The sequence below is a fragment of the Oryx dammah genome, unplaced genomic scaffold (assembly GCF_014754425.2).
Source record: "Oryx dammah isolate SB20612 unplaced genomic scaffold, SCBI_Odam_1.1 HiC_scaffold_11209, whole genome shotgun sequence".
Classification (NCBI taxonomy): Eukaryota; Metazoa; Chordata; class Mammalia; order Artiodactyla; family Bovidae; genus Oryx; species Oryx dammah.
The window spans coordinates 3,588,817-3,614,854 of NW_024080602.1; the positions used below are offsets into that span (position 1 = coordinate 3,588,817).

General features: G+C 43.1%; 1 non-coding gene across 1 annotated transcript; it reads left to right on the forward strand.

Moving 5' to 3' along the window:
• The first annotated feature begins 21,759 nt into the window (after positions 1-21,759).
• LOC120860917 lies at positions 21,760-21,894 on the forward strand. The gene has a single exon (XR_005720459.1). It is a non-coding gene; the product is annotated as a small nucleolar RNA SNORA70 (small nucleolar RNA).
• The last annotated feature ends 4,144 nt before the right edge of the window (positions 21,895-26,038 follow it).

The following is a 26,038-nucleotide window of genomic DNA, read 5'->3' on the forward strand; positions in this document are numbered from 1 at the left end:
ATCCCACACACACCCCCATATACCAATCAATCTACTGTATTTAAAGTACATACTTCTTGTGACTTCCCTGGTGGTCCAGTGGTTAAGAATTCACCTTCCAATGCAGGGAATGTGGCTTCAATCCCTGGTCAGGGAACTAAGATCCCACTTGCCACGGGGCAAGTGTGCCACATGCCACATGCCTGCAAGCCACAACTAGAGAGTCTGTGAGTTGCAACAACGGAGGCCACACACACTAGAGCCCCCACACCACAACTAGAGAGAAGCCTGCACATCACAACTAAGACCTAACATCGCCAAAATAAATAAATATCAAAAAAAATAAATCTTACAAAGGGTATTCAAGACTTAAAAAAATAAAGTCCATGCTCTGTTTATATTTTGGGGAAAAAGTAATTTTTGTTTTGTGGGCATGTGATTCTTTCCTTCTGTGGAGTTAATTTTATTGAGGTGGAATTTACTTTCAGTAATAGTCAACAGATCTTAGACAAAGGAGCAAACACAAATCAATGGGGGAAATAGTCTTTTCAACAAATGCTGCTACAACACTGGATGTCCATATACCAAAAAACAAACAAACAAAAAAGTCTAGACATAGACTTTACACCTTTCATTAAAAACTAACTCAACATGGATCATAGACCTAACGTAAAATGCAAACCCATAAAATATTTAGAGGCAAACAGGAGAAAATCTAGGTAACTTTGGGTTTAGCAAGGAATTTTTAGATATAACACCAGAAGCGTGATTCATAAAACAAAAAGTGGACTTTATCAAAATTAAACCCTTCTATTCTGCAAAAGATGCTGTTAAGAGAATGAAAAGGTCACAGACTGAGAGAAAATATTTACAAAACACATATCTGATAAAGGACTTGTATCCAAAACATATAAAAGAACTCTTAAAACTCAACAGTGAAAAACCAAGCAACCCAACTTAAAAATAGTCAAAACTGCTGAACAGATACTGCACTAAAGAAGATAAATAGGCGGCAAATAAAGCATATAAGAGACGCTCAGCATCATTTGTCATTAAGGAATTGCCACTGAATGAATGAGACACATATGTAAAGGCATATTTGACTTCATAAGAAATAGTATTCCAAAGTGAGACACCATTCTGTGTTCCACCAGCAATGCATAAGAATTCCAGATGCTCTGTATCCTTAGCAGTAGTTGGTATTGTGAGATTTTTTGATGTGAGCCATTTTGTGATTTAGTAGTGTGTCATTGTGATACTAATTTTCAGCTGCTCGATGACTCTTCATATTGAGGATCTTGCTTATGTTTTTTTCCCATCCATACCTCTTATGTGATAAAGTGTCTGTTTAACTCTTTCCTTCATTTTTTAAAGCGGGTTATGTGTTTCACTTTTATGGTATTCTGAGTTTTCTTTATATGTTCTGTGTATAAGTCAGTATCTAAACGGGTCCATTCAGGAGAGTTATTAACAGGAGACTGGAATAATGGAGAATTGACTTGTATAAGTTAGGGAACTCTTGTGTATACAGAATAGCAAGTACAGGGACAGGCACTACTTGCAGGGCTGAGATGGAGTGTCCAAGGAGAAGCTCCACACCTCATTGGAAAGAGCACAGTGTGGTTCCATAGATGGTGGGATGCCATCTAGACGGCTCACAGAGGATTCTCCCTTTGGGAGACATTGTTCACAGAGAGGTACCATACCTTGGAACTTGCTACAAAGTCACCTGAGAGATGCTGGAAGAAGACGTTCACAGTCAGTGCCTTGTCAGTGGCACAAGACTTTGAGAAGCTTCTGAGGGAAGTTTCTAGCAGCTGGGCACTGCTGGTTGCCCTGAGGTACCAGAACTGGGAGCTGGGGAAGATGCTCTCTGCAGGAGCCAGGCAACAGAGAAAGACACACCGTAGGAGCCCAGTGCAGGAGACCCTGCACCCTGCAGGACTCTGGGAAACAGGAAGAAAAAATTACTTCCTCCTTTGGGTCCTTCCAGTCTCCTCTACTGGCATAACATCATACCAAACGTCCCAGGTGAAATATCTGCACAGCCCATCTCCATCATCATAGAGCAGGCAAAGAAGAACCTGAGAAATTCAAAATATTTGGACCTGAGAAGAACAAAAATGTTGATGACCTGCACAATTCTTTATTACATGTGTGTTTTGCAAATATTTCTCCCAGGCTGTGGCTTGCCTTTTCATTTTCTTATCAGTGTCTTTTGAAAAGCTAGCGTTTTTAATTTGATCAGGCTCAAATGTATCAATTTTTTCTTTTGCCATTCATGAATTTTTCTATTCTAAAAAATATCTGCATAACCCCAAATCAAAGATTTTCCCCTGTGTTTTTTTCTAGAAGTTATAGTTTTCGGTTTATGATCCATTTCAAATTTTTTGTGTGTTCATTTTTAAAGATTTTATTTTTCTTTGAGCAATGTTAGGTTCACAGGAAAATGAAGAGGAAGGTACAGATTCTCCATATACCCCCGACTCCCACACATGCATGAAGGGACATGAAGTGAAGTCGCTCAGTCGTGCCTGACTCTTTGTGACCTCATAGACTGTAGCCTACTGGCCTCCTCTGTCCATGGGATTTTCCAGGCAAGAATATTGGAGTGGGTTGCCTTTTGACAGAGGAAGCTTGCTTACAAGCCTCACACATGCATAGCCTTCCCTATTCACAACATCTCCCACCAGAGGGTACTCCTGTTACAACTGATGAATCTGCATTAACACATCCTGATCACCTAAAGCCCGTAGTTTCCATTAGAGTTCACTCTTGTTGTTTACATTTTATGGGTTTGGACAAATGTATAATGACATGTGTCCATCATTATGTTATAATACAGAATATTTTTCGTGTCCTATAAATCCTCTGTGGTTCACTTATTCATCCTTCCCTCTGTCCCTGCTATGCATTTATTAAACTGCATCAATTTTAAGTGACATATACACAGTAAATTACAAAAATACATGCATTTACTTTGTGCTCAGTCACTTAGTCATGTCTGACTCTTTGCAACTCCTTGGACTGTAGCCGGCCAGGCTCCTCTGTCCATGGAATTTTCCAGGCAGGAATACTGGAGTGGGTTGCCATTTCCTTCTCCAGGGGATCTTCCCAACCCAGGGATCGAACCCGAGTCTCCTGCATTGCAGGCAGATTCTTTACCATCTGAGCCACCTTGACGAGAATATTATTGAGTTGTTTATCTCACTCTGCTTTTTACTTTTGTCACTCAGCACTGTTTTTAAGGTCCACTGTGTTGGTAGGTATGCATCCAATCCCTTGCTTCTCTGATTGCTGCACAATACATAGATCGTATGCATCTTCCACATTTTACTCACCTACTCCTCCACAGATGGACCATGGATGTCTATGATTGCCCACTCTCAGAGATGACACAGCAGTGAACATTCTAGTCCATATTCTCTAATGGACCTATATGATCATTTATTTGGTATATCCACCCAAGAGTTGATTTGCTGGGTCCTAGCCTATGCATATATCCATTGATAATTTGTCTATGTAGTGCCAGACTGCTCTCCAGAAAGGCTGTCTGTTCTGCACTCCCACCAGCAGCACATGAAAGAGCTTACATGTCCACATGCCTGCAACTCTTGGCATTTTCCAGCTTTCCAGTGTTTGCCATCCAACCATCTCATCCTCGATCGCCCTCTTCTTCTTTTGCCTTCAGTCTTTCCCAGCATCAGGGTCTTTTCCAATGAGTTGGCTCTTCGCATCAGATGGCCCAAGAATTGGAGCATCAGCCTCAGTCCTTCCAATGCTTTCCTTTTTTTTTTTTAATAAATACAATTCAGGATTTATTAAAAAATCAGGGCTCTCTGCTGTGCCCTCCTGGCACTAAGTAAATAAATAACCAGAGGGGACACAGCTGGGGAAAGGATAAGAGAAATCCGATCTCAAGATTCTTTTAACTACCCCCTCAGTTTCCCAACTCCCCCTCCTTGCTATGGCTCTTGGGACATAGTACCAGCAGGCACCTCGGTGCCGGGAAGAATGTAGCCAGCACCAAGGCATGTCTGCCCTGTCCAGGAGACAGGTCCGGGGCTCGCTGGTTTCCAGGCCCTTGATGACCCTAAGACCTGCTCTTCCCAGAGGTCAGGGCTGAAGCACCAATAGGAGGCACCTGAGGGTGGTGGGGAAGGAGGGAGGGAATGGGATATGCAGGGTTGATCTTCTTTAAGATTGATTGGTTTGATCTCCTTGCTGTCCAGGGGACTCTCAAGAGTCTTCTCCAGTCTTCATTGAATCAATGGACATGAGTTTAGGCGAACTCCGGAAGATAGTGAAGGAGAGGGAAGCCTGGAGTGTTGCAGTCCACGAGGTTGCAAAGAGTCAGCCACAACTTAGCAACTGAACAATGTTTGCCAGTTTAAGTGGAAGGTGATATTTCATTGTTGTCCTTATTTAACTTCTCATTACTGATGGTTCTAATTCTTAATCATTCTATTCATTTGCCTGTTTGGGTTACCACTTTTACAAGTTGCCTGTTGATAAACTTCACCCATTTTTTTCTATAGGACCTGCTACGTTTCACTTACTTGGAATTTAATTTGCTCTTCCTTTTCTAGTTTCCCAACATGGAAGCTTGTATCGTGGATTTTAAATCTTTCTTCTTTTTTAACACACACATCAATGCTACAAGCACTGCTCTAAGCACCGTTTTGCTGCATCACACAACTTTTGATTAGTTGTATTTTCATTTTCATTTAGTTCCAAATAGTTTAAATTTTCTCTTGAGACTTCTTCCTTGACCCATGTGTTATATAAGGTTCAATTATCTTGGGATTTTCCAGCTATCTTTGTTATTGATTTCTAGTTTAATTCCACTGTGATCTGAGGGTAGACATCGTATGATCTCTGTTTTAAGTTTGTTAAGGTGTGTTTTATGGCCCAGAATGCAGCCAGTCTTCGTAAATGTTCCGTATGAACTTGAGAAGAATGCATATTCTGAAGTTGTTGGATAGATATCAATTATACCCACTTGATTGATATATTTTGTGTTCAACTGTATCCTCATGGATTTTCTGCCTGGTCAGTCTATTTCTAATAGGGATGATGAAGTCTCCAAGTATGATAGTAGACTCATCTATTACTTCGTGCAGTCCTATCAGCTTTGCCTCGGATGTATTGATGGTCTACAGTTAGGCGCATATTTGTTAAGGATTGTTAGGTCTTTTTGGAAAATTGATCCTTTGATCATATAATGCCTCTCTTTATCCTTGATAACTTTCCTTGCTCTGTAGGCTTCTCTGTCTGAAATTAATATGAAAGTGAAGTGAAAGTGGTGGTCGCTCAGTCATGTCCAACTCTTTGCAACCCCATGGACTGGAGTCCACCAGGCTCCTCTGTCCATGGGATTCTCCAGGCAAGAATACTGGAGTGGGTTGCCATGCCCTTCTCTGCTTTCTCCTAATTGATGCTATCACGGTATAGCTTTCTCCATTCCTTTACTTTTAAACTGTTTATGCCTTTATATTTAAAGTGTGTTTCTTATAAGCAGCATAATTGGGTCATATTTTTTAATCCATTCTAACACTTTCTGTCTTTCAGTTCGTATATTTAGATCATTGACATTTGAAATGATTGTTGATATAGTTGGATTAGTATGTACTATATTTGCTACTGTTTTCTATATGTTACCCTAGTTTTTTGTTCCTATTTTTGTCCTCTAATTTTTGTCTGCCTTTTGTGGTTGTAACTGAACATTTTTACATGATTCCATTTACTCTCTTTTCTTAGCATATTAGTTATGCTTCTTTTTAAACTTTTTTTTAGAGGTTATCTAGAGTTTGCAATATACACTTTGACTAATCTAAGTTCATTTTCAAATGTCCCTACACCACTTCATAGGTACTGCAAGTACTTCATACTAGCCAACTATTCTTAATTCCTTCTTCCCATGCCTTGGATTATTACTGTCATTCATCTCACTTATACATATGCTATAATCAATGAGTACATAATTGCCATTATTATTTTGAGCAAACTGGTATATGTTAGGGGGGCTTCCCAGGTGGTGCTAGTGGTAAAGAACCCCCCTGTCAATGCAGGAGACATAAGAAACGTGGGTTTGATCCCTGGGCTGGTAAGATCCTCTGGAGGAGGGCATGGCCACCCACTCCAGTATTCTTGCCTGGAAAATCCCAGGACAGAGGAGCCAGCAGGGTACAGTCCATAGAGTCACACAGAGTTGGACACGATGGAAGGGACTTAGCATGTATGCACATACACGTTAGCTCAGTCAAGAATAAGAAAATGAAAACTTTTTAATTTTACCATCACTTATTCCTTCTCTAACATGCTTCCTTTCTTTATGTATGTCTACGTTTCTCACCTATATCATCTCTTTACAGGCTTCCTTCGTGGCTCAGATGGTAAAGGATCTGCCTCAAGGCAAGAGACTCTGGTTTGCCAGGTGGGTAAGATCCCCCAGAGAAGGGAATGGCTAACGACTCCAGTAGTCTTGCCTGGAAAATTCCATGGACAGAGGAGCCTGGTGGGCTACAGTCCACGGGGTCACAAAGAGTGGGATACAACTGAGCAACTAACACATTCACTTTCTCCCTGAAGAACTTTTAACATTTCTTACAGGACTGGTTTACTGGCAACAAATTCCTTTAATTTTCATTTGGCTGAGAAAGTCTTTACTTTTCCTTCACTTTGGAAGGATAATTTCTCAGGATACAGAATTCTAAGTTGATGAGGTTTTTTTCCCTCTCAGGACTTGAAATATTTCACTGCACTGTCTTCTTACTTGCATAATTTCTGAGAATTCAGATGTAATTCTGATCTTTGTTCCTCTGTAGAAGTTTCTTTCAATATTTTTTTTTTACCTTTGAGTTTCTGCAGTTTGAAGATAATATGCTTAGGCATATAGATTTGTTTGTTGTTGTTATCTTACTTAGTGTTCTCTGAGCTTCTTGGATCTGTGTTTTGGTGTCTGATTTTAATTTGGGGAAATTTTCAGCCATTATTGCTTCAAATATTTCTTCCATTTCTTTCTCTCATTCTTTAGCATTCCTATTGTGTGTATGTTACGCCTTTTGTGGGATTTCCCTGGGGTTTCAGTGGTAAAGAATTTACCTGCCAATGCAGGAGATGAAGGTTTGATTCCTGGGTTAGGAAGAACCCCTGGAGAAAGAAATGGCAACTCACTCCAGTATTCTTGCCTGCTGCTGCTAAGTCACTTCAGTCATGTCCGACTCTGTGCAACCCCATAGACGGCAGCCCACCAGGCTCCCCCGTCCCTGGGATTCTCCAGGCAAGAACACTGGAGTGGGTTGCCATTTCCTTCTCCAATGCATGAAAGTGAAAACTGAAAGTGAAGTTGCTCAGTCGTGTCCGACTCTTAGCGGCCCCATGGACTGCAGCCCACCAGGCTCCTCCATCCATGGGATTTTCCAGGTAAGCACTGGAGTGGGGTGCCATTGCCTTCTCCGGTATTCTTGCCTAGGAAATCCCAGACAGAGAAGCCTGGCAGGCTGCAGTCCATGGGGTTGCAAAAGAGTCAGACACAATTAGTGACTAAACAACAACAACAACACACCTCTGTAGTTGTTCCACAGTCCCTGGACATCCTGTTCTGCTTTATTCCAGTCATGTTTCTCTTTGCTTTTCAGTTCTGTGAGTCTCTATAGACATATCCTCAGGTTCAGAGATTCTTTCCGCAACCACGTCCAGTCTTGGCTGTGCTGGGTCTTTGTTGTGGCACGTGGGGACCTCTTTTGTTGCAGAGCATTGTCTCTAGAGCGTGCGGGCTCGCTGGTTGGAGTGTGTGGGCTCTCTCTTGTGGCATGTGGGCTTAGTTGCCCACAGCATGTGGGATCTTAGTTCCCCAGCCAGGGATCGAATCTGAATTGCAAGGCAAATTCTTAACCCCTGGAGCACAAGGGAAGTCCCCAAAGGCATTCTTCATTTCTGTTAAAGTGTTTTTGATCTCTAGTATTTCTTTTGGATTCCTTTTTAGAATTTCTCTCTCTCTGCTTCTATTGCCCATCTGTTCTTGCACGTTGTTTATTTTATCCATCTAAGTGCCCTTAGTATGATAATCATAGTTATTTTAAAACCTAGTCTGATAATTCCAACAGCTCTGCCAGATCTGAGTCTGGTTCTGTACTTGCTCTGTCTTTTCAAATTTTGTTTTTTTGCCTCTGAGCATGCAGTATAATTTTTTGGAAAGTCACTCATGATGTACTGGATACAAGAAACTGCAATAAATAAGCCTGTCATTATTTGGTAAAAAGGGGGAGTGGGAAGGAGAGTCCTAGAGTCCTATGACAAGGTCTCAGTATTTTGTTTTTGTTTTTTAACTTATGGCTGCACTGGGTCTCCACCGCTGCACGTGGGCTTTCTCCAGTTGCAGCGAGCAGGGGTGACTTGTGGTGCAGGCTTCTCACTGGGGTGCCTTCTCTTGTTGCAGAGCGTGGACTTTACAGCATGCAGGCGTCAGTACTTGTGGGGCATGTGCTCAAGTGCTCTGGGACATGAAGGATCTTAGTTCCAGCATCAGGGATCAAACCTGTGTGCCCTGCATTGGCAGGCAGATTCTTAACCACTGAACCGCCAGGGAAGTCCAGGTCTCACTTTCTTAGTGAGCTTGTACCTCTGGATTGGGAACTTTACAAGTGCTTCTCAGTCTTTTTCCCCTGTTCAATTACACAGGACGGCTAGAGCTGGCTGGAGTTGGGGTTTTCCTTGCCCCGTGTTGGTTAGACTCTGCTAAAAGCCCAGCAGATTACACTCAGGTAAAATAGCCTCTTTGGGGTGTTAGGAAGAATGGAACCTTCTGATATATTTCAAAATGGTTACTTTTTGTCTCCCCCTGCTGGAAGCATGACATTTGCTGTGAGAACCTGGTCGAGCTCCTAGAGGTAAAACTCACAAAAGTTTAGATGTCTCTCTAAGACTGGCCCCTCCTGGAGTTTTAAATCTCAGACTTGTCCATATGGAGTCTCCAGCAGCTCACTAGGCACAGCTGAGGCTTGCCTCTCCCACTGCTGGCTCTCAGGGAGGCTTCTGTCTATGAATTTTTGCTCTGGTAAGTTATGAGTATTCACATGTCTGTGTCTTCACTTTTTGAAGCAATGGTTTGCCCTGTGTCCTAAATTCTCTGACAGGTCCAAAGAGAGTTGTTTATTCTCAGTTTGTTCAGTTTTTCCTGAACAAACATACTTTCAATCTCCTTACTTGCCCAATTGGAAACTGAAGCCTCTTGCTTTTTGGTTTGCATGACTTACTTGTATATTCTTACTTGTGTGTTCTTCAGAGTAATTCATTATCATTTTTAGGTTGTATAAATATCTGCTCCCATTATATCACCTCTTGTCCATGGTATCCTCTTTTGAACAGAAATCCTTAATTTTGACATCAACAAATTAATCCATTTCTTTCCTTCTGGTTTGTGCTTTTGAGGTTTTGTATAAGGAGTTCCTCTCTCAACCCAAGTTCCAAGATACTCTTTCATACTTTCTTCAATTATTAACTTTAGAGTTACTTTTCACATTGAAGTCTTTTGTCATTTACAGTGTACATTTTTATTTGGTGTCAGGCAGGAATCCCATTTTATTTTTCTCCATCAAGTAAGATGGTTAACCTGCCCCTTCTTCATTTATGTGTAATGCCTCACATCATGGTCTGATTTTGAGTTTTCTGTTCTTTCCTATGCTCTATTGGCCTGTTTTTATGCAAAATATTCTTTGTTTCGCTTTGTCTGTCTGGCTTTTTACATGACTTTGTAGCGTTCTGCTGTTCACTCTTGTAAGGCTGACTTAATCCTGTTCATCCGTATAAATTTTAGAATGAGTTTATCAAGTTCCTGGAAAACATATCTGAGATTTTTATTGGGATTTCATTGCATATATAAATTAATTCATAAAGAACTGACTCCTATCTAGTATTGTCATTCTATTCATGAGCATAAAACTTCCCTTAATTTCTTAAGGTTAATTTATATATCCTTTATTAGAGTTTTAAGGTCTTCTTCGTAGGTTTTCTTGTATATTCTTGGTTAAGTTCATTCCTAGGTATTGTACAGGCTCTTTTGCTGCCGTTGTAACTAGAAGTCAGTTACTGCTGTTAAAGAGAAATGTTACAGATTTATATTTCAGGTTAATATATCTAGCGATTTTACTGAATGCTCTTAATAGTTTTTCTCTTAAGAGTCTTAATCTGTTGCTTCTCTTTACTCTTTGTTTTTCAGGGCAATTTATCCATCTTCTACCCCTTTCCCCCTTTGGTAACCGTAAGTTTGTTTTCCATGACTGTGAATCTGTTTCTGTTTTGTAAGCAAGTTCATTTGCATTATTTGTATCATATTTTAGGTTCCATATATAAGTGATATCATATGGTGTTTGTCTTTCTCTTTCTGACTTATTTCACTTAGTATGATAATCTCTGGGTCCATCCATGTTTCTGCAAATGGCCTTACTTCATTCAGCCATTGCTGAATAGTATTCTGTTACAGAAGATGTGATATATATCATATATCTCTCTCATATATATGAGATATAGATATATCTCCATCCTTCTTTATTAATTCAATACGATAATAGTTTATTTAAAAATATTTATTTTTAATTGGTTGATGATTGCTTTACAATATTGGTTTGATTTCTATCATGTATCAACATGAATTAGGTGTACATATGTCCCCTCCCTCTTGAATCTCCCTTCTACCGCCCACCCATTCCCACCCCTCTAGGCTATTACAGAGCCCCAGTTTGAGTCCCTGAGTCTACAGCAAATTCTCCTTGGCAGTCTATTTACATATGTCAGTGTGTTTGCATCAGTGCTACTCCCTCCATTCATCTCACCCTCTCCCTCTTCTTCTGCCCGCATCCATAACTCTGTTCTCTGTGTCTGCATCTCCACTGCTGCTCTGCAGACAGATTTCTCAGGATCACCCTTCTAGATTCCATATATATGTGTTTATATACAATATTTGTTTTTCTCTTTCTGATTTACTTCACTCTGTATAATAGGCTCTAGGTTCATCCACCTCATTAGAACTGACTCAGATGTATTCCTTTTAATGGCTGAGTAGTATTCCACTGTGTATGTGTACCACAGCTTCCTTATCCATTCATCTGTTAATGGACATCTAAGTTGCTTCCATGTCTTGGCTGTTGTAAATAACGCTGCAGTGAACAACAGTGTACACGTGTCTCTTTCAGCTTTAGTTTCTTCAGGGTGTACAACATGATGATTGTTTTATCTCTGTTAATGCTTCTCTTGTTCTTTCTTTGCAATAGCTTTTTCTAGAACTTCCCTTATTACATGCTGAATGTTAGCAGTAGAGTTGGATTCCTTACTTTTTTCCAGATCTTAAAAAGAATACATTTAAAGTCTCTTTATTAAGTATGATGTTTAATAATGTTTGCTTTAAGTTTTTTGATATATCACCCTTCAGTTCAGTCAGTTCAGTCACTCAGTCATGTCCAACTCTTTGCGACCCCATGAATTGCAGCACACCAGGCCTCCCTGTCCATCACCAGCTCCCGGAGTTCACTCAGATTCACGTCCATCGAGTCAGTGATGCCATCCAGCCATCTCATCCTCGGTCGTCCCCTTCTCCTCCTGCCCCCAATCCCTCCCAGCATCAGAGTCTTTTCCAATCAGTCAACTCTTCGCATGAGGTGGCCAAAGTACTGGAGTTTCAGCTTTAGCATCATTCCTTCCAAAGAAATCCCAGGGCTGATCTCCTTCAGAATGGACTGGTTGGATCTCCTTGAAGTCCAAGGGACTCTCAAGAGTCTTCTCCAACACCACAATTCAAAAGCATCAATTCTTCGGCACTCAGCTTTCTTCACAGTCCAACTCTCACATCCATACATGACCACAGGAAAAACCATAGGCTTGACTAGATGGACCTTAGTCGGCAAAGTAATGTCTCTGCTTTTGAATATGCTATCTAGGTTGGTCATAACTTTTCTTCCAAGGAGTAAGTGTCTTTTAATTTCATGGCTGCAATCACCATCTGCAGTGATTTTGGAGCCCCCCAAAATAAAGTCTGACACTGTTTCCAATGTTTCCCCATCTATTTCCCATGAAGTGATGGGACCAGATGCCATGATCTTTGTTTTCTGAATGTTGAGCTTTAAGCCAACTTTTTCACTCTCCTCTTTCACTTTCATCAAGAGGCTTTTGAGTTCCTCTTCACTTTCTTCCATAAGGGTGGTGTCATCTGCATATCTGAGGTTATTGATATTTCTCCCTGCAATCTTGATTCCAGCTTGTGTTTCTTCCAGTCCAGCGTTTCTCATGATGTACTCTGCATATAAGTTAAATAAGCAGGGTGACAATATACAGCCTTGATGTACTCCTTTCCCAATTTGGAACCAGTCTGTTTTTCCATGTCCAGTTCTAACTGTTGCTTCCTGACCTGCATACAGATTTCTCAAGAGGCAGTTTAGGTGGTCTGGTATTCCTATCTCTCTCAGAATTTTCCACAATTTATTGTGATCCACACAGTCAAAGGCTTTGGCATAGTCAATAAAGAATATCACCCTTACCAAGTTAAAAAAGTCTCTTGTATATCCAGTTTGCTAAGTTATTATTGGATTATAAATAGGTAATGAGCTTTATCAAATGCTTTTTCTTCACCAATTTAGATAATTGTATGATTTTTCCCCCCTTTATTAATGGGGTGATTTCTGGTGCTGAACCAAACTGAAATTCCTGGGATAAACCCTACTTGATCAAAATATATTTTAAAAAATATATGACTGGGTTACTTAGCTGATATTTTATATAGGATTTAAAAGTTATATCAGTTGAAACAAGCCTATTCTTTTCATTTATTGCTGTGTCTTTACTGATTTTGGAACCAAGATTACACCAGTTTCATAAAATGATCTGGGCAGCTTTTGCTCTTTCTCATTTTTTTTGGAAAAACTTATATAAAATAGGAATTAACCATTCCTTAAAAGTTTGGCACAACTCCAGAAGTTCATAAAACTTTTACTACCATGATTCCTCCAGCCTCATTGTCTTCTACCATTTACCACATGTTTTGGAAGATTTGGTTTAAATTAATACGTGTACAACTTTTTCTTTCCCTAGGTGGCTGCATGCTATAAAGTACTCACAGCCCTTAAGAATGGTGCCACCAGGGGACAAGGGTTTGATCCCTGGTCCAGGAAGATTCCACGTGCTGTCGAGCAACTAAGACCCTGTGTCACAGCTACTGAAGCCCATGCATCGAGAGCCTGTGCTCTGCAGCAAGAGAGGTCACCGCAGTGAGAAGCCCACGCACCACAATGAAGCGTAGCTCTCACTCACTGCAGCTAGAAACAGCCTGCACCAAGCAACAAAGACCCAATGTGGCAAAAAGAAAAAATTTTTAAGAATGGTGCCCTCAGAAACTCAAGGTCATCCATTTCAACCAGACTGTCACCCTGTTTACTCTCTGGAAGCAGAAGGATAAGGCATCCCTCAGCCCCACCTCAAGTCTCCTCCTTGGCCCTCACCTCTCACATTTGAATAAATGACTCAGCCTCCTACTTTATTGAGCCAAGGGGACTCCTAGAATCTAGCTCTCCTGCGTCTCACCTTACTTACTTACAGTGACTACATATCCAAAGCCAATCACACCTCTTTCTACTCGTCTCAGAGAACAAGATGTCCCTTCTTAAATCCAAGATAATTCCTGTAAATGTGCTTCAAAACCCCATCTCTCTCTCTCGCAGTGACCTCACTCCTTTAGACATCCTCTCTCTCCTGAAATTGAAACCCTCCCTCGCTACAGGGCTCCTTCTCCTCAGACCAGCAACATAATCAAATCTCACCCATCCCCAAAAAATCCCTCCTTTGTGTGCTGTGGGACAGGCATTCTCACACTCTGCAGGTGGGAGTGTAAATTGGCAAGATCTTTCTGGGAAGCAATTTGGTAACCTGAATCAAAAGCCTGAAAAATATTTGCACTCTTTGTCCCAGTAATCCTACCTCCAGAAATCCATCTAAGGAAGTAATCAGAAATGCTGACAAGGAGAGATGTTTAAAGATGTTAATCTCACTGTTATTTTAATAGCAAAAATTGGAAACTAAAGGTTCAACAATCAGGGGTAGGTTAAATAAACTGTACTTAAATATAATGAAATTTTGTGCAGTCACTAAAAATATAATTTTAAAATAAAAGTTGACATGAGAAACTGTTCATGAAGCAATGTTATAAGTGAAAACAGCAGCATGTAAAAAATATACACAGTGGTGCTAATTTTGTTATATATATATATATGGCTAACGCTTCTGGAACGTTAGCTATTATACATCCCGTCCCTCAATCTTCACAACATTCCTCTACAGTTAATACTGTTGTTCACATTTTGTAGAGAAAGAAACCAACTAGAAAGACAGACATCAGCGTTTCCCTTCCTCTATAGGAAAGAAGGAGGGTTCTGATGAATTTCTTCATAGTCTTTTGTACTTTCTAACGCTTTAATAAAGAGGTATTACTTTTTATCAGGGGCTTCCCTGGTGGCTCAGAGGTTAAAGCGTCTGCCCGCAACGCGGGAGACCAGCGTTCGATTCCTGGGTTGGGAATATTCCCTGGAGAAGGACTCCAGTACTCCTGTCTGGAGAATCCCATGGACAGAGGAGCTGATATATGTGAGTAATGAATAATTTGAGCAATACAGAGAAAACGAAAACGCTCTTCCCACAATTGCTAGAGACAGAGAGACAGAGACAGTCCACTGTGGATAGTAGGGCTGTTTTATCTTTGCTTTTAATTTATATTTGGCTTTGGTATTTCTATTTTTCAATTTTGTCTGTAGACATATACAATTGAAAAAGCAAACGTGATCGTCTTACCAAGTCAGTACTTAAAAAATTTGACAATTTGAGCTCTTTCAGCCGCTGTCTTTTGGTTTCTACGCTAGGGGATGTCCAGGGCCCCTTTCTGCTGGAGTGGCCCAGCTTAATTTTGTCAATTGACGAACCATTTCTAGCCGTGCCTGGCCGCCCCATGAGCTTTGGGTTTAAGGCCTGGAGAACTGAGTTCTTGTCTTACTTCTGCCATCTACTAGCTGTACAACCGGAGGCTAACGGCTTTTTCTCTCCGGGAGCCAGTTTCCCCGTCCTTCGGATGGGGTAACCGCTCTTGCCTGCCCAAGTGAAGGGGACATTGTGATGTTCCAAATGGTGATGGCTGTGGCTGGTTAAGTGCTGCCGGCAAAGCAGTGCTCTTCAGGCTCCTCCCTTCTGTCTCTCCTCCCGATTTCCCTGCAGCCTGAGGGATTCTTCAACTTGTCTGGAGTAGAGAAGAGGGCCAGAGGGTCGCAGAAAGGGAAGGGTCACGGTCCCCAGGCAAACGCTGGAGGTCCAGAGGCTCGAGACTGGCTTTTGGGCCCCCTCCAGCTCACTCGAGTCTGCCGACTGACATCGGCGGCGGAGGACTCTGGAGGCAGGAGCAAAAAAGAAATGCCTGGAGTGCACCAGCGTGTAGCATGGAAAAGCACTTAAGGGCTGAAGACGCTGCCTGGCGTCCCCCTTCCAAAGCGCATTTTCAAGCCTTTGCAGCAGCGAGCGGGTGCAGCGGCCAAGGCCTTCTTCCGCGGAGCCGCCGCCCTCTAGTGGCCGCGTGCAAATATTACAGCTGCTTTGTAGGCCCCGCCTCCCGCTACAGGCGCTGAGCTGCCACTCACATCCTCGAAGTAAGGGGGCCTTAGAGAGCTCCCAAAGAAGACAAACCTGGCAGAAGGGGAAGCCAGGCCTGGGTGAACCAGGACTGGAACCTGGGACTCCAGATGCCCCACCCAATAGATGCTTACAACAACTTTTCGACATCTTTTAAGCAAAAGGCACCAGGCAATGGTGAAGATTTTATTCAGGCTGTTGCAGTAGGGAAAAGGTTCATTCATGAGAACCGTCTCAAAGAAAAGGAAGGGGCCTGAGATTTTAGAGAGGTAGGTAAACCAGGGAGTCATCAGCCTGTCTCGTAGGAATAGCAAGAGGTGTAGATGGGTTGTTTTCTTGGAATATGTGAGAGCAAACTAGCCCTGTTTCCCCAGAACTTAAAGAGGTGGGGGAATTTCTTAACCACAGTTGGTTTTCAGAAGCACAGGACTCAGATCAAGTTCAACACTGTCATAATGGAGCAGGCTGCAGGAGGGCCATTTAAGAGGTGAGGGTAGTGAGGCCCAGGTCATGCATCTATGGGTTTTAGTGCCTGAGGCAAAATTCCAACCTGCAGATAATTAAGACAGCAAGGTGACCCCAACCTGAAGTTGAAAGCTCCCCCTAAGACGAAAATCATCCAGTCAGTGTGCAAGGGAGGAGCCCAGCCTGCCCCAGAAATGGCCTGTGCTCAATCACGGCTTTCGGTGTGATGGAGCGTATCAGCAGTGTGCTGGGATCACCCAGGAAAAGTGTTGGGATTTACCGCAGGAAAGGCAGGATGGTGGCTGTGAAGATACTGTGATGTCCCCTAGGCAAGCTGGGGAAGGGCCAGTACAGGGGCAGTTCTGGGATGCAGCTCCTGGGTCACTCTCTTAGCCAGTCTGTCTCTGTCTGTCTCTGGCCCCCAGTCCGTTTCTCTTCCTACCCAGCCTCTTTTCTCACTCACAATCTCTACTCCCCCATAACTTCAACTGGCACTTGGCCACTTGCAGTCACCCCAGCCCCCGAGTCTACCCAACCTCAGCTATAGAGCCCACCAGGAACTGCAGCTTCCTCTGGGTCTTTTAAGACCCCTCCCCAAAGCTAGCCTATGTTTTCAAGCCAGGCCCCAAGTCACTGACTACCCTGCCATGCCTCTGGCAGGCAGCCTACCCAGGTCCGTTGGTTGTTCAGGGTGGTGTGGATGAATTAAATGACCTGCTTCTCATAGGGGCTGGGACAGGACAGCCACTCTTAGAAGTGATGGGAGCAGCTGTGTCCAAGTTACCTGGGGCTGCAGTCTGAGAAGCCAGGCCGGAACGTGTTATCATCTCCAGGCACTTGAGCACACCTATGGGTCCTACGCTTTGCCTATAGGAGGGTGCTGACTGAAAAGGGTGGTCTGACTGGCCGCAGAGAAAAGGATGCCAGTGTAACAAGCCTGGGCTGTGGCCCCAGCAGTACTCCTGGCCTGACCCAACTGCTCAGTCTCCTTGACAGACATCTTGGCATGAAGGCTCATGCCCTAGGAGAGTAGTTTGTCAGACTTGGCTCTTTGCTGCCTATTTTGGCCTGGTCTGAGAGCTAAGACTGGCACTAACATTCCTAAAGGCAAATCATCAAAAGAGGAATGATACAGCAAGACACAGGGTCATTATATAAAATTCAAATTTCAGTGTCCATAAATAAAACTTTTTGGGAACCTGACTATGCTCATTCATTTATGTATTGTCTCTGGCTTTTGGGCTGCAGAGGTGAATAACTGTGACCAAGCCTAAGGGTTACTATCTAGTATCAACAGAAACTGTTTGCTGACTCCTAGCCTGATGCCGCTAGCTGCAAAAATCACCACTGGCACTGGGGCCTGCTCATCAAGAGGGTTCCAGAAGTCAGTCCGGGTGCTTTTTCTCCAGAAGGAGCCAGCAGCAGTAATGACTTGAAAGGCTGATCCAAGGAGCAGTTGAATTTCTCCCAGTAAATGAATCACTGGCTTCCTGATCCATAGGTCAGCCTCGCTGCGTCAGCTAGAATAACCCTATCCTCAGTCTGACTTGGAGACCATCAGGCAAGGATCTTTCATTACAGGTGACAGAAACCCAATGTGGACCATCTGAAAGAAATGAGACCGGGATTAAGATGACCTGGCATGTGGCGTGGAATCCCATGCTGGCTGGATGGCTGGACTGTAGGGATGCGTAGGGTCTTGCTCAGACCTGGTGTGGCCTGGTCCCATTCTCCAGATGCCCTCTGCGCATCACCAGCTGAACCTGTTCCAGGCTGCATCTTACACCATTAGCCCTCAAGGAGGGGTGAGCTGACCCAAGTCCAAACATCCTGAAGAAACATGGGCTCTGATTGGCATGTTCAGATGCCCACCTTTCCACTGGACAAGGGGACAGCAGTGCTAGAATGTGTATCTTTGTTAGTATTTATTTGTTATTCATTTGGTTGCACTGGGTCTTAACTGCCCCACATGGGATCTTCCATCTTTGTGGCGGCACGTGGGATCTTTAGTTGTAGCATGCAAACTCTTAGTTGCGGCATGTGGGATCAGATTCCCTGACCAGGGATCAAACCCAGGCTCCCTGCATTGGGAATGTGGAGTCTTAGCCAATGGACCACCAGGGAAGTCCCTAGAATGGGTGTCTTTACTGTGCTTCTCTGGTATGTCTTTGTTACCTCTCTGCCCTGGCCATTCTGTCATGAATGCCCTTACCACCCCCTTGGCAGGCAGGCTCTGCCCTCCTTCCAGACTCAGGTTGGCTGTCACCTCCTCCTGGAAGCACCTACCCCTGCCCTTGGGGTGCCCTTCCTTTGTGCCCCCACGGGATGCCCCCTTCCTGCTTCCTCTCCGCCCCCCATCCCCCAGCTCATCCGAGCTCAGGAGTTGCTGGGAGTCTCAGCCATGTCTCATCCTCAGGCCCTGGGACCCAGAGGAGGTTCAGGAAATGTTTCCCAGATAACTGATTGGAGAGCTTGGATTCAGTAGTGGGGGTGATTTTTCAAAAGGGGATCCCAGGATTTCCTTTCTCACAAGCTGCAGGGTAGCAAGTTCAACTCTTGAGTTTTAATTCCTGCTTCACCACAGACTAGTTAGGCAAGTTACCTAAGCTTCTGTTTCCTAACTCCCTCAGTTCCTCATCTGTAAAATGGAAATACTAAGAATAGCTATCAGTATAGGTACTGTTGGTTAAATTAGACACTGCTGTTGTGAGGTTAAATTAGATACTGCTTAGCACAATTCCTGGAACAGTATACATACTCATTATTGTATTATTGTTTTTATCATATGCCCTTTTCACTCCCCAAGAGAACTCAATGCGGACTCCAAAAGCTGTGCAGAGAACAGGATACCCTTTCTTCCAGCCCCTGATGATCCAAAAACAATCATTACTCCATCAGTAAAACACAGGATCAGTCTGGAGCTTCACTGGACTTCTGTAACAAAGTTAATCATATGTAAAATTTTGTGGAAAATATAATAAAGAAAAATACCAAGCAATCTAATATATTTTGGCATATCTTTTCCAGTCTTCTATTCTTATGAACATTAAATGCAGTTTTAATCATATTGTATATTTGCATTCTATTGTCCATAGTAGCATCATACCCAACAACATCAATAACAGAAAAACAACCCAGTCCAAAAGTGGGCAGAGGACCTAAACAGACATTTCTCCAAAGAAAACATACAGATGGTCAATAGGCATGTGAAAAGAGGTTCAACATTGCTAAGTATTAGAGGAATGCAAATCAAAACTACAATGAAGTACCACTTCACACTGGCCAGACTAGCCACGATCAAAAAGTTTACAAATAACAAATGCTGGAGAGGATGTGGAAAAAATGGAAATCTCCTACACTGTTGGTTGGAATGCAAATTGGTGCAGCCACTACGGAAAATAGCACACAGGATACTGAGAAAACTAAAACTAGAGCTGCCACATGAGCTAACAATCTCACTGTTGTGTGTAAACCCAGACAAAACTATAATAGAGAAGATACATTCACCCCTAGCAGCACTGTTCACAATAGCCAAGACATGGAAACAATCTAAATGTCTATTGACAGAGAAATGGATAAAGACTGTGATACACACACACACAGTGGAATATGACTCAGCCATAAAAGAGTGAAATAATGCCATTTGCAGCAACATGAATGGACCTAGAAGTTGCCGTTTTAAGCAAGGTGAGAAAGAGAAAGAGATAGTAGCATCATATCATGTCTGCTAAGTTGTTATAGACAATGCTGAACACACCATTTCCCAACTTTTCAAGAAAGATAATTATTTTTAAGTTACAACCACGACTCGTACAGAAACAAACTGAATACATATAAAGGTATTCTTTAACTCATTATTAACCAGGGGCTCAGGAAAATACTATAACCAGTTCAAAGGTGAAAGTACAGAACAAGCACATTTAGAGAAATACTGAGATGAATATGGAATAAAAACTGGCTTCCTAAAAACAAAAACAAAAACTGGCTTCCTGCACAGTGGGGAAGGGAAGACAACTGAATGACCACTGAACTGAATTTTTGCAGGTACCTAAACATGTCTGCTGCTGGCTGGATTCATCCATTGTACTGTGAAAGGTTGTGACCCAAGAAAAGGCCACACAGTTGGATTGCTACTGAAGGATGAAGGTACCGTACAATCTAAGACAGGAATGTACCAGATCCAGCTGGCCAGGCTGCTCATGAGGAGACATTCACAGATCACCTAAAAGTGGAGTCGAAATGGAATCTTGCTACCAAGCGAGTTAAAAAACCATTTGGATGGTACAATTGATTTTATAGTAACACATATACAATAATATATGCTACAATATAGAAATGTCTATAGGAATATATGCCAGACAAGTGTTTATCTCTGGAAGGTAGAGCTGTGAAGGATTTTCATTATTTTGGCTTTTTTTTTTAGGGGGGAATGTTGCACTGTTCGAATTATTTACAATGAACCTGTATTACTTTCATAATTTTTAAAATAAGGAAGATGGCAGTTTCTATGCTACACATTAAGACCTTATGGATGCTTTCAGATATTCATTCATGCAATCTTCCTGAAAGAATTACTCAAATTACTCAACTACATACAGACTTCAACCCACTGATACATAAATTGAAATCGGGAATTTCAGGAAATGCAGTGTGACTGATCATATTTTTCAAGATGTAATGTGTGTATATACACACATGTATGTATGCATGTATGTGAGCACCCCACTTGTTCCTCTTATGTGGTGACGTTGGCACACGGCCGTTCGATCTGGCGCATCTTTGAAACGGCCCCAACCACTGCGACGCAGCAGCAGTGGCCCTGAATGATCTCTGAGGTTCGGTCCTCACACGGCATTCATCCGCCTGACTCTCTCTTGGGGGCGAGGTGGCAGGGGGATGCTTGCCCTTGGAACTCTGCCTCTACATTTCGAGGACATACAGACGACACAAGAGCTACGTCTGGCTTTCTGGTTAGCAGCCCCAGCCAGGCCCCCAGCGCCAAACACGAGTGAACAAACCTTCAGATGATTAAGGCCAAACTAGGGACTCAAGCTTTTAAGTCTTCCAGCTGAGGTCTCCAACATTCATGGAGAGACCAGGCATCCCTGTCATACCTTGTCTAACTTCCCGATGAAGGAAACTCCACTCAGTGTTACATGGCAGCCTGGAGGGGAGGGGAATTTGGGGAAGAATGGATACAAACATATGTATGGCTGGATGGCTCTAATCACAATTTAATTGACTATACTCCTATATCCAATAGTTTTTTTAAAAATTAGTAAATAAATACCTGATGTACAGAAAATACAAGAGATAATAAATGATTATTGCTCTAAGCCATTAAGGTTTTGGGGGGTAATACGTACAGCCATAGTGACTGAACACACAGTATACGTGGTCACCACTTAAACACAGAGAATTCAATAACAATAACTGTCACAAACATGGTTAAAACTTGAATGACAAATTCCAATTTTTGGATAAAGAAGACTTACATAGTTTTGAAAAAGATAAGATAACTAAGCCTTTAATGGAAAGGTGTAGAAGTAAGGAACTGGAAAACTTCTTACCTTACATTGCAAGAGAGACAAAAATTGTAGATTTTTCTTGAATGTGAGAGTTGGAGAAACATGGGTGCCATAAAATGTTTTACCATCTTGTTTGCAGCCAATTAAGCCAACTGTGTTCTTTTCCTCATGGAGGCCTGATGTGCGATGGTTGCAAACAGCAGCCTCCTCCGCAGTGTGTGCAGCCTGCTGCCTGTAGGCATTGCCTTAAGGAACCCTGGAGACAGCCCTTTCCAGTGGACATTCATGACTGGCATGCTGTCCCCAATCTAGGCTCCAGGCTTGTATCCGAGGTGCCTTTGGAAAGCCCAAGAGCACAGTGGTCAGCATCCACATAGGCCAAGTCATAACGTCCATCCCCACCACGCTGCAGAACAAGGAGCATGTGACTGAGGCCCTGTGCAGGGCCAACTTCAGGTTACCTGGCCGCCAGAAGACCCGCATCTTCAAGAAGTGGGGATTCACTAAGTTTAATACGGATGAATTTGAAAACACAGTGGCTGAGAAGCAGCTCACCCAGGATGGCTGTGGGGTCACATACACCCCTAATCGTGGCCCTGGACAAATGGTGGGCCCTGCATCCATGAGAGCCTTGCCCCTTCCTTACTCACGCCCTTCAATAAACCCTACCTTCCTGCCCAAAAAAAATCTTGAAGGTGTCAGCAGAATTAAAACAATAAGCTGTATACTTTCTAAATCACAGAAGATAAAAATAAATAAATCATACCTATCACAGAAGGCAAGAAAAAAGAGAAAGCTTAGATCAAAACATGAAAATAAAGCCCAAACATGAAAATGAAAGCAAATGCTAGAATAAATATAAATGCATTATCCTCCTCTACTAAAAGCCAAAGAGCCTGCAATTGAGTTAATACAATTTCATTACTACTATGCATCTGTATTACTGTATATAAGATATAGCTAAATAAAGATATTTTATAATACATACATTATATATAATTCAACTAAAGATACTGTATATAAGATATAGCTAAATAAAGATATTTTATAATACATATTATATATATAATATAATACAACTAAATAAAGATACTGTATATACGATATAGCTAAATAAAGCCAAAGAATGTTCAAACTACCACACAATTGCTTTCATCTCACATGCTGGCAAAGTAAAGCTCAAAATTCTCCAAGCCAGTCTTCAACAGTACATGAACCAAGAGCTTCCAGATGTTCAAGCTGGATTTAGAAAAAGCCGAGGAACTGGAGATCAAATTGCCAACATCCGCTGGATCATCGGAAAAGCAAGAGAGTTCCAGAAAAACATCAACTTTTGCTTTATCGGCTACACCAAAGCCTTTGACTGTGTGGATCACAACAAACTGTGGAAAATTCTGAAAGAGATGGGAATACCAGACCACCTGACCTGCCTCCTGAGAAATCTGTATGCAGGCCAGGAAGCTACAGTTAGAACCAGACATGGAACAACAAACTAGTTCCAAATTGGGAAAGGAGTACGTCAAGGCTGAATATTGTCACTCTGCTTATTTAACTTATATGCAGAGCACATCATGTGAAATGCTGGGGTGGATAAAGCACAGGCTAGAATCAAGACTGCCAGAAGAAATAACAATAACCTCAGATATGCAAATTACACCACCCTTATGACAGAAAGTGAAGAAGACTAAAGAGCCTCTTGATGAAAGTGAAAGAGGAGAGTCAAAAAGTTGGCTTAAAACTCAATATTCAGAAAATGAAGATCATGGCATCAGGTCCCATCACTTCATGGCAAATAGATGGGGAAACAATGGAAACAGTGAGAGACTTTCCTTTCTTGGGCTCCCAAATCACTGCAGATGGTGACTGCAGCCATGAAATTAAAAGCACTTGCTCCTTGGAAGAAAAGTTATGACCAACCTAGACACACATTAAAAAGTAGAGACATTACGTTGCCAGCAAAGGTCCGTCTAGTCAAAGCTAAGGTTTTTCCAGTCGTCATGTATGGATGTGAGAGTTGGACCATAAAGAAAGCTGAGCAAAAAAGAATTGATGCTTTTGAACCGTGGTGTTGGAGAAGACTCTTGAGAGTCCCTTGGACTGCAAGGAGATCCAACCAGTGCATCCTAAAGGAGATCAGTCCTGAATGTTCATTGGAAGGACTGATGCTGAAGCTGAAGCTCCAATACTTTGGCCACCTGATACAAAGAACTGACTCATTGGAAAAGACCCTGATGCTGGGAAAGATTGAACACAGGAGGAGAAGGGGACAACGGAGGATGAGATGGTTGGATGGCATCACCAGCTCAATGGACATGAGCTTGAGCAAGCTCCAGGAGTTGGTGACGGACAGGGAAGCCTGGCGTGCTGCAGTCCATGGGGTCACAAAGAGTTGGACATGACTGAGTGACTGAACTGAACTGAGCTAAAATAAAGACACATCCTTTCCTCCTGTGCTGTGGCACATTAGGTGACCATGCCTTCCGGACAGACCCCTTGCCAGTACCACTCAACTCCCTGCTCTTAGGTTTCCAGATGGACATGGGCTAAGAAGAGGGCCCAGGGTGGACAGAAGTGACCACCTCAGGAAGCCGTACCTTCATGAGAGGAGGAGTTACCCAGTTATCTGGCTGAAACAACCCCAGAAAGGGATTGAGGGTCAAACATTCCCCTGCGTGCTTCCTGTCTGAAGGTTCAAGGCCAGTTTAGAGGGTAAAGCATGGGAGGACTCCCCTGGTAGTCCAGTGAATAAGAATCCACCTTCCAATGCAGGGGACGCAGGTTCGATTACTGGTCCAGGAAGATTCCACATGTTTTGGAGCAACTAAGCCCCTGCAAAGCAGCCACTGAGCCTGTGTGCCTAGAGCCTGAACTCGGCAACAAGAGAAGCCACGGCAATGAGAAGCCCGTGCATCACAACCAAGAGTAGCCCCCTCTCGCTGCAACTGGAGAAAGCCTACATACAGCAACACAGACCCAGCGCAGCCAAAAGATCAATCAATAAAAACTTTTTAAAAAATCATGCACTGGCCACCAACTGTGCCATCTTGCTCAGCCCCACAAGCACATCATTAGGGAAAATTCCTCCCAGGCTCCTGCCAATCATTTGCCACTTTTTCTGAAAGGTTCTGAGTTTTTTTCTTTTCCTGTGCCTTAATTAGCTTTTAAATTGGGAAGCTGGGATATGGTATATCTAGGAAGGGCTTCCCCGTGGCTCAGATGGTTAAGTATCTAAGAAGGTTGTTGAATGTCATCTTAAGCCTAAGATCTTCAGTTCAGTTCAGTTCAGTCGCTCAGTCGTGTCTGACTCTTTGCGACCCCATGAATCGCAGCACACCAGGCCTCCCTGTCCATCACCAACTCCCGGAGTTCACTCAGACTCACGTCCATCGCGTCAGTGATGCCATCCAGCCATCGCATCCTCTGTTGTCCCCTTCTACTCCTGCCCCCAATCCCTCCCAGCATCAAAGTATTTTCCAATGAGTCAACTCTTCACATGAGGTGGCCAAAGTACTGGAGTTTCAGCTTTAGCATCATTCCTTCAAAGAAATCCCAGGGCTGATCTCCTTCAGATGGACTGGTTGGATCTCCTTGCAGTCCAAGGAACTGTCAAGAGTCTTATCCAACACCACAGTTCAAAAGCATCAATTCTTTGGCGCTCAGCCTTCTTCACAGTCCTGACCTCTTATTTCAATAGGAGGCCCTTTTTAAAAACTGTCTGTTGAACCTCAGGTGTTGTGCCATGCGCCTGGAGCACAATAATGAACAAAGCCTGGCCCCACGCCTTGGGGAGGTGCTCATGGCCTGGGGAGGGGGGCAGGGAGGCAAGCAAGCACACAGCTAACTCTAACACAGGGCAGAAGGAAATAAATGCTAAATATAGATGCCACATAGCCAGGACAGGGAGGAGGGAGCAATTAATGCTGGTGCAGGAATGAGAGAAGCCTTTATGGGGAGTCTGCAAGGCCTCTCTCTGAGCCCACAATAGTAACTATAGACAGGAAAATACCCACACACCCCCAAGTGCGGTCAGTATTCAGAGCCGGGTCATCCTGGGGCAGCTGAGCCCCTTGGAGGGGAAGGTCCACCCCCTCCACCTCCTGCCTCCAGCTGGGACCCAAAGAAGGGTTGTGGGAAAGGGGCAGATAAAATGGATCACATTGGGTTCAGGGGAAAGCGGTGACCCAGGATGAGGTACAGGAAACCCCAGCCCCGAGAATACGAGGTTTCTGATGTTACCTAAGATGAAATGTTGCTAACAGTCAGGAGGGTGAGTTTGGGGTCTTTTCTCAGTCACTGGTTGGAGAGGAGGCCAGAATGAGACAGGGGGCTGGTTGAGTCCAGCTAAAGGAGGGAGAAGCAGGGCCCAGCATTTATTGATGGCTTCATGGGGCAGGCACTAAGAGCATTGTCTT